This window comes from Misgurnus anguillicaudatus, chromosome 10 (assembly GCF_027580225.2).
Source record: "Misgurnus anguillicaudatus chromosome 10, ASM2758022v2, whole genome shotgun sequence".
Classification (NCBI taxonomy): Eukaryota; Metazoa; Chordata; class Actinopteri; order Cypriniformes; family Cobitidae; genus Misgurnus; species Misgurnus anguillicaudatus.
In genome coordinates this window covers 34,307,335-34,322,116 of record NC_073346.2, presented here as the reverse complement: position 1 = coordinate 34,322,116, position 14,782 = coordinate 34,307,335, and the positions used below count along the sequence as shown (strand labels likewise).

Below are 14,782 nucleotides of genomic sequence, written 5' to 3'. Positions count from 1 at the left end.
TTAATGTTTTTGCACTTTCCTCTTTTGCAGCCAATGAAAGTAAACTCTCAGAAAAAGGTACAAGGAGGTGCAAAAGTTGTCACTCAGTACCTTTTTAAAAAGTACACTTTTGTACCTAAAAGGTGCATATTGGTACCTCAGAGGTACACATTGGTACTTTATACATACTGGCAGTGATGGGCAGTAACGCGTTAGAAGTAACGCGTTACTGTAATCCGATTACTTTTTTCAAGTAACGAGTAAAGTAAGGGATTACAATTGCAAAACCAGTAATTAGATTACTGTTACTTTCCCATTAGCAGGCTGCGTTACTGCGTTATTTTTTAATCTTGATTTTGTTTCGTGAGACTCTCTCGTGTCGTGACGCGAGTCGAGTGACAATTACGTATGAGCGCCGCGCCTTCAGTCAGTGTATTGTTGAACGTGAGAAGACAACATGGAGCGCGGAAGAGAACAAGATTATGCAGCGTTCAATGCTTGGAAGTACCGACATAACTTTGAGTTTAACCCAGTTAACGATGACAAAAACATCAGCGTCCGCTGTACACTCTGCGTGGGAATAAAACTTTTATCTACAGCGAAAGATTCCACCTCAAATCTAAGCAAACACCTAGTAAGCCGGCACAAGAAAGTGAAACTTACTGAAAATATCCCTGAACCCCCAGCTGACATGACCAATGCGGGTCCATCTCATACACGTTCACGCGAAATCTGATGTAACTTAAAACAACAGACTATATATCTGTATTTCATGGATTATACGCATTTGTGGACAAGATGACGTGACCGCTGCGGCTCCATCTCATACACGTTCACGCGAAATCTGATGTCAACAACAGACTACTATATTTCATGGATTATACGCATTTGTGGACAAAAATTGTCATTTGATGAATTTTATATTTCATGTGTTATTCACACATCTGAAACAGACCGGATTCGACTCGCGGTCGTTATAAGGTAAGAAGTCCCGTTTATATTTTGCATGTTGTCATCTGGACTTCTGTAACAAAATAACTTACTACATTTATGATGCTATATAGCATATAACGTTAGCCTATGATATGTATCTCAAAACAGAGACCATACTCTGATGCTAAACCCGTAGACCTTTTAAACGATGTATAGTAATGTTGATATTAATATTATTAATGTTAGCAGGCTTAAAAAAACGAATTAGTGCGCGTCGAGAGGTTAAAACAGAGAATGTTTCATTTGATTCAATTTCAGATGATGGATGCAGAAAGAATAGAATTAACTTAGGCAGAAAGGTCTTGGTCCAGTGCATAAAGCACCTTAAGTTTTTCCCTTAAGTATGACACTAACCCACAGTAAGAGAATAATTTAAAGGTGTTGCATACAGTATAATCCCTGAAATGGTTCTCTTAGGTAAGGGTAATCGTTAAATGTTTCACGACAGCGACCCAGGTTTATAAAATACTATTGTTGCCATGGAGATGCAACAGAAAAAGCTTAAGGTTTTTTGCAACACCTTTAAGTTTAAATGAAACATAATGGTGAATTTAAGGGAACATTACACTTAAGGTACTTTATGCAACCGGGCCCTGTTGCTTTATACTGTGTAGCATATTCAGGTCGTGCATCATGTTTTTGAAAAGTAATTAGTAAAGTAACTAGTAAAGTAACTAATTACTTTTGAAAATAAGTAATCAGTAAAGTAACGGGATTACTTTCATAGGGAAGTAATCAGTAATCAGTAACTAATTACTTTTTCCAAGTAACTTGACCAACACTGCATACTGGTACCTAAAAACTACACACTGAAAAAAATGATTCATTGAATTTAATCAATTTTTTTAAGGTAAGTGTTTGCAATCAATACGGAACCAAACTCTTCATATGTACTGCATGCAGTTCAGTCAACATGGGCACACTCCTGATGTGAAGAATACACTTTCAGAAAAAAAAATGGTACAAAAGTTGTCACTGGGACGGTACCTTTAAAAAAGGTCCCAATATGTACCATTTTGGTACAGATCTGCACTGAAAAAAAAGATTCATTGAATTTAATAAAAATTTTAAGGTAAGTGGTTGCAATCAATTTATTTAAGCTACATTTAAACAAAAAAGATTAGTAAAATAAAATTAAGATATAAAACTTTTGTTTAAATGTAGCCTAAATAAATTGATTGCAACCACTTACCTTAAAAAGATTGATTAAATTCAATGTTTTTTTTTCAGTGCAGATCTGTACCAAAATGGTACATATTGGGACCTTTTTTAAAGGTACCGTCCCAGTGACAACTTTTGTACCATTTTTTTTTTCTGAAAGTGTATTCTTCACATCAGGAGTGTGCCCGTGTTGACTGTACTGCATGCAGTATATATAAAGAGTTTGGTTTCCGTATATATGAAGAGTTTGGTTCCAAAACACAATAAATCAATTTTTTCTAATTTCGGTAAATTGGTATCCCAAGAAAGTGACAAGATGAAAACCACTATTTTCTGTTACAAACTTCCACATAGCATCTTTAGGTTATAATATCATAAAAAAATCTAATCCATAATTTGATTTTCAAAGATTTATTATAAAAACTGATTATTTTTTGCAAAATGCAATAAATCCATGACACGTTTTTTTTCAAAATGCTATAAATCTATTAAATCAATATATAAATGTACATTAATCTTTGCCATGATATATTCATTTAGTTGACTAGTGGTATACACTGATTTAAAAAATAAACATTAATCAAAACACTTACCTTGTCATATTAAGAACACTGTCATTGCTGCTGTCATCTTTGACGTCGTCGCTAAACTTTTTTGACAGCAATCAGCTTTAAAATGTTTTGGTCCTGCTTGATTTTCGTTGGCTTCGAGTGAAAAAAAGGTACTTTTTTCATAATGTGTTAGCATGACAGAAGCTTGATGCTGTCGTGTGAGAACAAGCAACAGCTGACATTTTTCCTTCGCCTCTCGCGTAAATTATTAGATTTTGAAGGCTTACGTTTCTTACACATCACAGAAAACCACCACAGGTTTATCAATGCCATAAAATTACTATTTTGTTTTTGTTTGTTTGTTGATCATGAAGTAGATGAGGCTATCTAGGATTCCGTGTGTATTCAAAGCACCACCCATGTTGTTTACAATACGTGGAATGGTGCGCTGTGATTGGTTAAGCGGATTTATTGCATTCTGCAGAGAAGTGACATGACATTCATGACATTCATAAAACAACCTCAAACTTAAAAAAAGAAAAAAATATACAATGTTGTGCTGTGGGTTGGTATATTTATCTGAGGTCTGATTACATAGAATTTATGATTTACGATAAATTAATATATTTTATAAAATGTCATTCGCCCCCCAGTTTGAGAACCACTGTATTGTTACGTTATTATGAAATTCCTATCTTTTTCCTATCTCATTTATTTTAAATCTTGTTATATTTTTAAGTTGACATGATTGAAAATAATTTCACTGCACTATAACAGCTAAGTAATTTGGTGTGATCCATTCCCCCCTGCTCACTGTGCAATGGTTTGGTCTGTATTCAGAAGGTCAGATTACTGTGTATGTGTGTCTCATCCTGCGCACAGATGCCTGTTACAGTGACCGGCTACATAAACTCATCAGACAAACAGCCACACACGAGGGACCCGGGACATGGACGGCTCTTCATTCTGAGAGTGAGTCACAGCACTTCTGTCTTCTTTCTCATGCATGGTTACGAAATGATGCAGCATCACCTGCATGTGATACAGTATGTGTGATGTGAGCACCTGGATCATATGATAGTTGATGCGTAATGATATAGAATGATAAAGTGATAATTTTACATTTTGTGTTTAGAGACTGATGTGTGTTTGTGGGTTTTGTGTGTGTTGCGGTTGCACATGAAGTTTAAATCATATAGAGGTGCCTTATCCAACTTGTGTTATCAACTTATTGTCAGTGAAAGAGAATTTAACTTTTTAAGTATACTAAATAGGATTTAATAGCATAAAGAATACAAATATAATGGTTTAGTCATATTAGGGTTATTCAATCATTAATTCATTCGGACCGTGTTTTGTTAATTTTGTTTTTAGATAACCTTCTCATTTAAAGGCATAAGTCAAATTCTGTACTAATTAAATTACCAAAATTTCTTGTTGGGCCATTTTAGTTTTGCGCTGTTTGACTAATAATACTTTGGTGAACAGCAATGCAAACTGCAAGAACGTAAAGGAATAAACAACCCAGTCTCACGGCAAGTCGTGTTATAGTAACGAAAATTTTGATTAATTTATTTGTGTTTGATGACACGAATTTCCGCTGTTTTTCGTGTCTCTGGAGACGAATGTCTTTTTCGTCCTTCCCAGCACGAATTTCTATCAATGGCTGTTCGTGTCTGTGGTCTTTATCGTGTCATTTTATATTTTGTTTTCTCATCGTTGTTTTCTATTTTTTGACCATTGTCGCTTGGGGTTTTGGTTAGAATCACTTTCTGCGACTTCCTAACCCAAACCCCAGCTCTAACCCCAACTCCAGGCGAGAATAGTTTTAAAAGTGGATGAAAAACATGTAGAAACCAATGCAAAAAATAACATCCTAACGCCAAGCGACAATGATTTAAAAATAGGAAACAACGATGAGAAAACAAAACATAAAATGACGCGACAAAGAAAGCCGTGCCACAGACACGAACAGCCATTGATAGAAATTCTTGCTGGGAAGGACGAAAAAGACATTCGTCTCCAGAGACACGAAAAACAGCGGAAATTCGTGTCATCAAACACGAATAAATTAATCAAAATTTTTCGTTACTATAACACGACTTCCCGTGAGACTGTGTTGCAATAAAAAGAAACTAGGTATCTAAAGGATGATGCTTTGAAAGCATTTCCTTATTTCTTCTGTAGAGATTGTTTGTTTGACCGTGAGCGATCTGTCGCTTCTTCAGTGTTGAGTGATTCTTTTCTAACTGCTGGATCAAAATCCTTCTGACAAAGACAGAAATCTCATAAATAAGTCTCACCCTTCACAGTTCAATATAGATGTTGTTCGCCTGAATGAATAAACGGCAAGCATTTCTCTGAAAGCATCTCAGGGTCTTTCATCAGTACGCCTAACCTTAGAAAGCTTTCAGATTTGTACTACTTTTTTTTTTATCTAAAAACCAGTTTAATAACACGTCACTGATGGATGTCTTCAAATTTGACTTCAGAAGTATTTTTATATGCTTTTGTGTTGAGTGAAGTAATTTTCCTTGTCAGTGTTGAAGGACATGGATTGTGTGTACAGTATTTAGTCTTGTACTCTAGATGGCTCTCTTCAACACAGTCAAGCATCCTTTGTAGAAGTACAACTATAGATGTTTCAGAGTTAAAAGGCAGATTGAGACCTTGAATCTGTTTCTTGTGTCATCAGGGAATTAAGTAGTTTTTGTGAAAGCTGTTAAAGGAATTGAATGCATATGGTTCAATATAGCTCTGAATGTAAATGAAACACAGTGAATATATTTACAAGCTTACCAAGGATAAAAAAAAAACACCTTTGGTGAACCTATATATGAAGAGTTCATATGCAAAACCCTCTAAGTGTGTTTGTCATGTTTTCTTGTAATTAGCATTTTTATCAGGGTTTTCACTTTAAAGGCAATGAAAAGAATATTAGTCAGCAATTGCCTTATTTTAACAAATGTTGCTTTAGTCAAAAAAATGTTTAAACCTTATTTTAATAGTGAGTGATAAGAGGACAGGAAAGTTCAGGGAAGAGAGAGGTATGGGATTTGGGTCACCGAAAGCACCACATGTTGGAGTGCTGCCCACTATCCGCTCTGACTTGGTATTGGTATTTAACAAATCTTTTGCTGAAAAACCTTGCGTTTTTTTTCAAAAACCTTATAAATCCACTTCTTTGGATAAGGTAGTAAATAAACAGTAAACATAGTAAACAGTTGCAAAATCACTAAAGATCCAACTAGAATAGGGATGTTCATATCGACCAGTTAGCCGTTAACATAAGGAATGAATTTATGATGAATTAATATTATCAGTTAAAAGAAAAAATAATTGTTAACGCACAATGCGTGTCGACACGTGCCTACAGACATTTTGCCACTTTTCTATCCCTAATTTGTGAATGGCCTGTAAATTATGTGAATTATTGTGATCCTTATGGTCTGGTTAAATAATCATTTGTACCACACATGTGCCCGCCTCTGTCAGACCTTGATCATAAACATCTTGTTTTTTGCACAAACAGAGAAAGAAGACACAAAAGCGAAACTTTTTGAAATGTGTGCTGCTTTAGAAATGGCAACTGTGGTAGATGGAAAAAGAGACTCTCTTTGGATATTAATCCTCTGGACTGATCGCGTACTCTCTGATAATGTTGCGTGAAAATTTGATAATGTATGAATCCTGGTGCTGTTGGTCCTAGGAACTATACTCTCAATTTGGTGTAATAATCAAGGACTTTGCTGCTGTAACATGGCTGCAGGAGGCGCAATGATATTACGCAGCGCCCGAAAATAGTCTCCTGCTATTTACTAAGTTACTAAGGGGAGTATTTTCGGCTGCTGCGTAATATTACTACACCTGCTGCAGCCATGTTACATCAGCAAAGTCCTTGATTATTACGCCATAGAATGAGAGTAGTTCCTAACCATATCTTCATAAAAAAATCGCAACTTTTAATTCCCTACAGAAGAGTCAAGTTTTAAATAGGAAAAATATCCAAACTCTTTGGTTATTTTTTGTGTGATGCTAATAGTCTAATCAGATTCTACAGATTGTGCTAAGCTATGCTAAAAGTGGTAGCGCCAGACCCGGAGATCGGCTGAATGGATTCCAAACCGGTAAAAATCAAATGTTTAACTCTAGGGAGCTGAAAAATTTGTATATTTAAAAAAAAAGTGGAAGTCCCTTTAACTCTTCATATAAATTTGCCTTAAATATTCTCTAAATGATTACATTTCTGGGCATTAGATGTTACATTAAACAAGGATTTATATTTTATAGAGTAGTGTAGATTCACATATTTAGAATGCTGATAAATACAAACCCATAATAACACATTCTATATAAACATCCTATGTAGCTTGGCAGAGGTTAGACATACAGCACTTTTCTAAGCAAGATGTTTTCAAACTGCCTATAGAAGAAAAATCTTGCAGAAATGCTGAGAATTGTATAATTACGTTGGGTTATTTCTGTCTGACGCATCTTAGAAAGCAACAATGCATGGCACTTTGTGTCATTTCCAAAAGCATGCATTCCCTGCGGTTGACTTATTGCTTTATTAAAGTGAACTTTTAGGAATTTTATTTTGTAAAGAAGCACAGACCTGCTTGAGGACTTTGTTCTTCTACAGTATAATAATTTATCCTCATTTACCCTAATTCCTACAGAACAAACACATTGACAGTCATCTTTCAAATAGTAAAATTCACTCCTAGAGGATTCAGTGCAGGACAGCCTTTATTTACTGTAAAATTAAAAAGTATAAATCTTTCACTCTGCAGTGCTAAAATGAAAGAGGGTTTATTGACTTCAAGACTACTGTGTAATTTGGTGCAGTGTGGCTGGATGATCAGTTATCAGGTTTCCTAGAAGACTCTACATCCTTCTGCGTCTTAATATCCAAAGTGTGTTTTCTGAGTTTTACATGAAAATTTGGGATAAACCGATTATTACAAGAGCTTCTCAGTAATCAGATATAGGTTGAAAGATTAATTAATTGTAAATATATATATACTGAGATTTCTAATCCTGTGCAAATTGGCCATTAAAGAGCACATATTTCGTTGCTAAAAAACAATGTTATTTTGTGTATTTGGTATAATCAGAGTTTTTTTTGTGATTGTTGCGGGCAAAAATCCTCGATTTTGTGGCACGTTTTCTTAAAAAATGCAATGGAATATGCGGGATATTTATGCAATTTATGCGATGGAATTGCGGGAATTTGCGAAAATTCCGGAACTTGCAAAAACTGGGGAAACTTGCAAAAGCTGCAATGATGTTCACATCACATAATCACGTCACTTCATAACGTTCCCATGGCAATAGAGGACACGGCTGCGCTTTTGGGAAGTAAATGCAACATTTTTCAACTTTCTGCTAATATATATGTGACTTTTTGCTACGAAAATGCAGAGATTATGAAATCATGCAAGCCCCGCATATTTTGTGTGCGGAAATATGTAATTAATGCGGTGAAAGTGCGTCGTATTTGGAAAAAATGCAGCCCCGCATAAATATGCAGACTTCGGCTGGTTATACAATATATCGCGCGCCATCACATTTTTCTGGAGGGACTGTATAATACAATGTGTTTGCATGGTTTATGGTTAAAAAAACACATTATTTTCCACACACTTTACATTTTTGTAGCTCCAGATTTCACTCTCTTCCTGAAACGCACAGATTTAAAAAGCTCTGTCTCTGATTGGCCAGCTAATCTGTACGTTGTGATTGCTCTGAATACCTCTGACGTCAGCCGGAAATGTGACGCTCCTTACCATGTTTGAAAGATTGGGTTGCTAACAGGAGTTAACTTACAGGCTGTGAGTCCGAAGCTAGAGGAATTATGATAATGTCGGTCTTGTCAACATCACCAATCACATGAAGTAAACTGTTGCCTACAATCCGTGTGTTTGTTGTAGTAACAAAAAAAGATTTACGTCGGTGACGATAAATTGCGCCATCGTTTACTTTGGGGTTTCTACCTTTTGCATATCGTTAAAGAGTAATTAAACCCTAAACCAACTTTTTTTAGTTAATGGTCTGTAAGAATGATGCTTTGTTAGTGCTGTTCATTGATTTTAGTAAGTTTTTTGACATTTGGATATAAAGTGTTTCAATACTACAATATATGGTATAAAAACGTCTGAGTGCTGCCCTCCTCAGGTTGAACGGTGGCTATTGCAGTTGAATTTTCCTATTGGATGTTGGGTCCAAAAAATAAGTTGTGACGTACGCAGTTTCAAGCTCACCACGCCCTTGTTACGATCTCACCATGCACTTGGTACGAGCTCAGTTCGTCCCCTCTATATCCGTTGGGATCTGCCGACTTTTCGTGCATTTTTCAAATATTGCCAGTGGGTGTAGTCAGGTTCTGACCAGGGGTTTAGTTACGCTTTAATATATACTAATACACACTTACACACCAAAGGTGCTCTTTATTACAGTGTCCTGTGGTAATGTTACATTACTTCATCTACTCCTGTAAAACGAATCCTGTCCGAATAGGACTAAAGACTCCAGTGAACCTGATTTAGGGTTAGATTTATTGCTGGTAGATGTTTGTACACTATATTAATCTATTGTTTTCCTCTGCTATGAGGCGTAGTTGTTGGATTTGCTTTAGAAATGGATTTCACTCACTGACAGGATTTGTTGTTCCAGGAACATTAAAAGATGTTGTCCTGAGAAAATGCTTCCCTCAGCAAAACTGGAGTTGTACCCTCCGGAGCAAAAGGCAGTTTTGATTTTATTTTCTCTCACAATATGAAATCGCAGCAAACACCACCACATAATTTTTCTTGTTTGTCACAATGCACAGCAATATATATATATGATGAAGTTTTAATGAATAGGAAATTAAGTATTTACAGATTTATTTTACAAAGCAAAAGCTTGAAATTCATATCTGTATGAGATAAATGCCATGTCACATCCTCGTCGGTGTTTATTTTTCTATCACTAATTGCGCATGGGACCTTTTCTCATCTCTGTGTCAAATTAAAATTCAGCTCCAATCTTTCAAAAGCTGTCAGAAGACAAACTGAACAACACGATGACAGCTGGTCTCTCAGATTCTGAAGGACATTTGCGGTCCGTCTGGTTGTTCTTCATCTTTGATGGTTCATTTGTAGCACATACAAATTGATCACCAGTTAAAGGAATAGTCTACTCATTTTCAATATTAAAATATGTTATTACCTTAACTATGAATTGTTGATACATCCCTCTATCATCTGTGTGCGTGCACGTAAGCGCTGGAGCGCGCTGCGACGCTTCGATAGCATTTAGCTTAGCCCCATTCATTCACTGGTACCATTTAGAGATAAAGTTAGAAGTGACCAAACACATCAACGTTTTTCCTATTTAAGACGAGTAGTTATACGAGCAAGTTTGGTGGTACAAAATAAAACGTAGTGCTTTTCTAAGCGGATTTAAAAGAGGAACTATATTTTATGCCGTAATAGCACTTTTGGGAGTACTTGGACTCGCCTGAAAAGTCCGCTCCCCTTCTCACTCTCATAATGGGAGAGGGAGGGTGTTACTGCGCAGAGTCGAAGTACTCCCAAAAGTGCTATTACGCCATAAAATATAGTTCCTCTTTTAAATCCGCTTAGAAAAGCGCTACGTTTTATTTTGTACCACCAAACTTGCTCGTATAACTACTCGTCTTAAATAGGAAAAACGTTAATGTGTTTGGTCACTTCTAACTTTATCTCTAAATGGTACCATTGAATGAATGGGGCTAAGCTAAATGCTATCGAAGCGTCGCTACACGCTCCAGCGCTTACGTGCACGCACACAGATGATAGAGGGATGTATCAACAATTCTTAGTTAAGGTAATAACATATTTTAATATTGAAAATGAGTAGACTATTCCTTTAAGGCTATAACTCAGTTCCTAAACCCTGTGAACTGCTTTGCTTTCCAAAGATACATGCAATGCTGCCTTTGAAATTGGCCAAACGAAGGTACTGCATCTATAAAGGCGGTACCCTTTCAAAAAGTACCTAAAGGGTGCATATTAGTACCTCAAAGGTACATATTGGTATCAAATACTTTGTCTATTCCTAAATAGTACATAATTAGGATCTTTTCAAAGGGTACTACCCCAGTGGCAGCTTCTGTACCATTATTCTGAGAGTGTAGAAGAACCATTTTTGGTTTCTTAAAGAACCATTTAGTCAAAGGATCGTCAATGAACCAGTTCTTTCTAGCCTTTTCAGATGAAGCACAAAAGTTCTTCAAATTTTAAAGTTTTTTTATGAAACCATTTAGCCAAAAAATGGTTATTTTATGGCATTGTGAAGCACGTGAAGAGTGATGCCTTTTAAATGCTGTCTGCCTAGTCAACTCACAAGGATTTGAAACAGAGCATGTATTTGTGGTGTTTTGAACGCCACACTAAACCAGTCATGTTAAGACTCTGGCATTATAGTCAGCTCATGGTATTATGTAACAGCGTAAATCCCAAATCCTAACGGGCCAGTTGAAGTTTTCCAAGTGGTTGAGTAGCACTACAGATTCAGACTGTACGGTATATCATTCCGCAACACTTTATTTATGAATTAATGAGAACTAGTCAATGATTTATTTATAGGCAGATGGGTATGAAAAGCTGATATATTAAGACTTGAGTAATTGCTTGTAAAACTATTAGTACATTTTTTTATCTTGAGGAAGTCTAACCTGTAATATCCTAAGTGCCTCAAACTGATGTGATAAATACAGTATTGTTGTGTTGTCGTTGTACTTCTGACTCTTGTTAAGTTGCATTGTGTGTGGCTGTGTCTCTAGAGAAAACTTTTATGTCAGTAGTTTCAAACTCCCGGCCCGCGGGCCATTTGCGGCCCGCCCTCCCCCTCTCTGCCACCCACGTCTGCTGTCAAAAATATATCATAATCTGGCATGCAGAAAGATTTTTATTCCCTTTGTTTCATATTCATTTGATTTTTGATTTAAACGGGTCCATTTACATGTCGGGTCTAACAACGGTTGTTAAAGTAGAGTCAAGGCGTTTCTTACTTTCCAAAGCATTCGGGAGGTTGCGTTCCCGTGGGTGGCGTCACCCATTGCTATGTAACCATGAACCGTGCTGTCTCAATGATGGCGAGGATAACGGAATGTGTGATTGGATTTTAATTGCACATCTGCACCTCGCGACAGTCATATCACTGTCACCATGCGATCAGTTGAACTGGGGTGCGTTTCCCAAACAACGACGTTACTTGCTGCTGAACCAACATAGTACGATGCATAGTTGGAATCGATTTGATGTCCGATTTATTGCTGTAAATAACATATATTGCATCGGAAGACTGATTTTAGTGATTTAGTTATCTGTTGTTTATTTTCAAGATATTTAATTCATACTCAAGTTCCCTCTTACGTCACTCCTCCCAGAGGTTCCCCAGGGTCTTAAAGCTTGTATTACTGTGCACGTGCGCAGTTTTCAAATGCAGCGCTTTAATTCTGTTTACAAACTTGGACGTAAAATAATTTTTTTTTATGTATTTAGAATGATAGATATAGAATGTACTACATGTTTTTAGCTTATTTTGTTCAAAAGCATGATCAACGTAAGTCTACATGTTATAATAACAAGGAACGATGCTTCTAACGACAGGTGAAGAGCTGTCGCTCAAACCACACAAGTTTGCGATGCAGCTTGTGAATGTTCATTTGAACAATGGTTTTCGGAAAACACCAAATCGTTGAACTTTGTCAGTAACGACGAAACTTACGACAGTAGTTGGTTAACGATGCTTTCGGTAAACGCACCCCTGGTCGGGACTTTGGAGTGTTACCATTGTTTTTAGCAATAAAATAGGTGCTCTTTAAAAAACTAAAAAATGTGTAGGATCATGTAAACGCGTAAAACGATTTCCTTTTATCGGGAAAAGGCCATAAACGGCATAATCAAAAACTCATCAGCACATGTAGTTTTTTGCTCATTGCTCCAATTTTTACCTGGCATGTAAACACCTTAACCAGCTTTCTCCGTTTTTTATGTGCACATGTCTCCACATGTGAAATATAAATGTCACACGTGGAAGTAAGCACAAAGTAACACATCAAAATCTGCGCTCGATTCATGCAGTTGGCAGAGAAACTGCGAAACTTAAACCTCGTTATACATTTATAGGTTCTGCATATATAAAAAGAGATACAATAGTATAGCTTAACCTCCTAAAACCTTAATGTCCACATTTTTTTTGTTGTTTGCTTTGCACCATAATATTTAATTCTGTGTAACTGGAGCCTGCCTGTTGTACACAAAAGTGGACAATTACACTGCTTCATGTTCAAAGAAAAATAGTTGGGTTTTTATATTTATTGGTTCTTCCTAACCCCAAAATAGCTGGAAGAAATCTGAAAAAATAAAGACAAACCAAAGCTCGGGTCTTGGGAGGTTAAGACAGATTTCCCACTGGTTTTTTGAAGGACTATATGTACTATAGGCGTCACTGCCTGCGAGAAATCTGACAAATCTCCAAATCCCATGTAAACGTAGTTTTCTACATAGCCGGTTTATTGATTTGCATGTAAATGCATTAAAATGGGTTTCTAATAAATACATTTTTTCATAACCAAATAATGTACAGTGCATTACAATAAGTACCATACAAATAGTATGCCTATAGACACAACACAAATTCGTAACCATGTAAAAACACTGTAACACATAGCATTGAGTGCCTTATTGCTTTTATACAACTGCGGCAACAGCTATATGACAAAAAACAGAATCTATTAATAACACTAACTGCATAATCTTTTTTTTTGTATTACAGTTCATTGAACGTAACTGTAGGCTGTTTATATTTGCAAAGCATCATAGCAACATTAATGTGCGGTCACAGTTGAGCCTTTATCAGCATGTGCTGTGTACCTCATTAAATCAGAATTAATAGGGTCAAATCTATGTTATATTATATTTTTATATATTAAATCTATTTAAAGTGTTACAAATGTTTCATATTTTTACACTACAATAGAATAGCCTTAAAGACGTAAAGAGATTCTCTTAGCCATAAAGAGCACAGTGGCTCATTAGCTCACAGCGTTTACAGCCATTAACTTACAGCCTTTCAGATGTTATAATATTCAGTGGTTGTAATGAAAAGTTTATTGTCCTAGAGGATCAGTTAAACACTGTAAACCAATGTGTTAAACAGTGCTTTAGATTAGAAAAGGATTTACTCTTCTAAACCACGGTAACTAAGTTATTGACCTCTGTAGTCCAGCTTGTCATGTATTGTGAGTCAAATGCATTTACATGTAGATTAGTCCACATTACGACAGAAGGAATGGCTCAGTTTGATTGGTTTCTGGCTTTATTAAAGCTATATCTAAAAAAAAATTTTTATTTAGTTGTTGTTCTGCTAATATTTCTTAGCATCTGCTTACAGCTAAATATCTTTATTGAATCTAGGGTTGTCAAAAGTACTGGTACAAAAATAAAAAAGTAATCTGCAACAAATATATTTTATGCTCGATGAATAAATGTAAAGTAAATACATAATGACAATGCTTTTATGTTATTATTGTATTAACCTTTAACTTTATTAATAAAATAGTGTTTAATCAGCATGTTTTTTGTGAATTGGTACCGAAATTGGTACAGAGAACCTTACATTTTTAGTGGCATCAGTACCATGACAACAAATCAGTAAAGTCATATATCACTGTGTCTCAAACGATCATTCAACCATTCACTTTGCTCTGTGTTACTGAAGGTCAATTTCTCAATTGAGCATTGCATTAGCAACACAAAGGTCATGGGTTTGATTCGCAGGAAACACACATAAAATCTATAGCTTGAATGCAAGTTGCTTTGAATAAAAGCGGTGTTTACAAGGCATAATTAACTTATACTAATGGTATGTTTTATTTAGTTCAGTAATGCAAGTGGGATAGAAACATACTTCACCTATAAATAGTCCTTAGATAGTCCATCTGATGAATATGACAGATAATGTTTATACTTCACACACATGACAGAAATGAAATGCTCTTGGGATCACACCAGACGCGGTACACATGGCAAGCGCGAGTGATTTGCATGTTTAAGTCAATGCAAAGA

At 35.9% G+C, this 14,782-nt stretch overlaps 1 protein-coding gene across 1 annotated transcript in view; it reads left to right on the top strand.

Annotated features, from left to right (window-relative positions):
• Positions 1 to 3,533: 3,533 nt before the first annotated feature.
• oxr1a (oxidation resistance 1a) overlaps positions 3,534 to 14,782 on the top strand; it is a 236,468-nt gene continuing 225,219 nt past the window's right edge. Inside the window, exon 1 of the mRNA XM_073872432.1 lies at positions 3,534 to 3,656. The gene's annotated coding sequence lies outside the window, so the exon portion shown is untranslated. The remainder of the gene's footprint in view (positions 3,657 to 14,782) is intronic.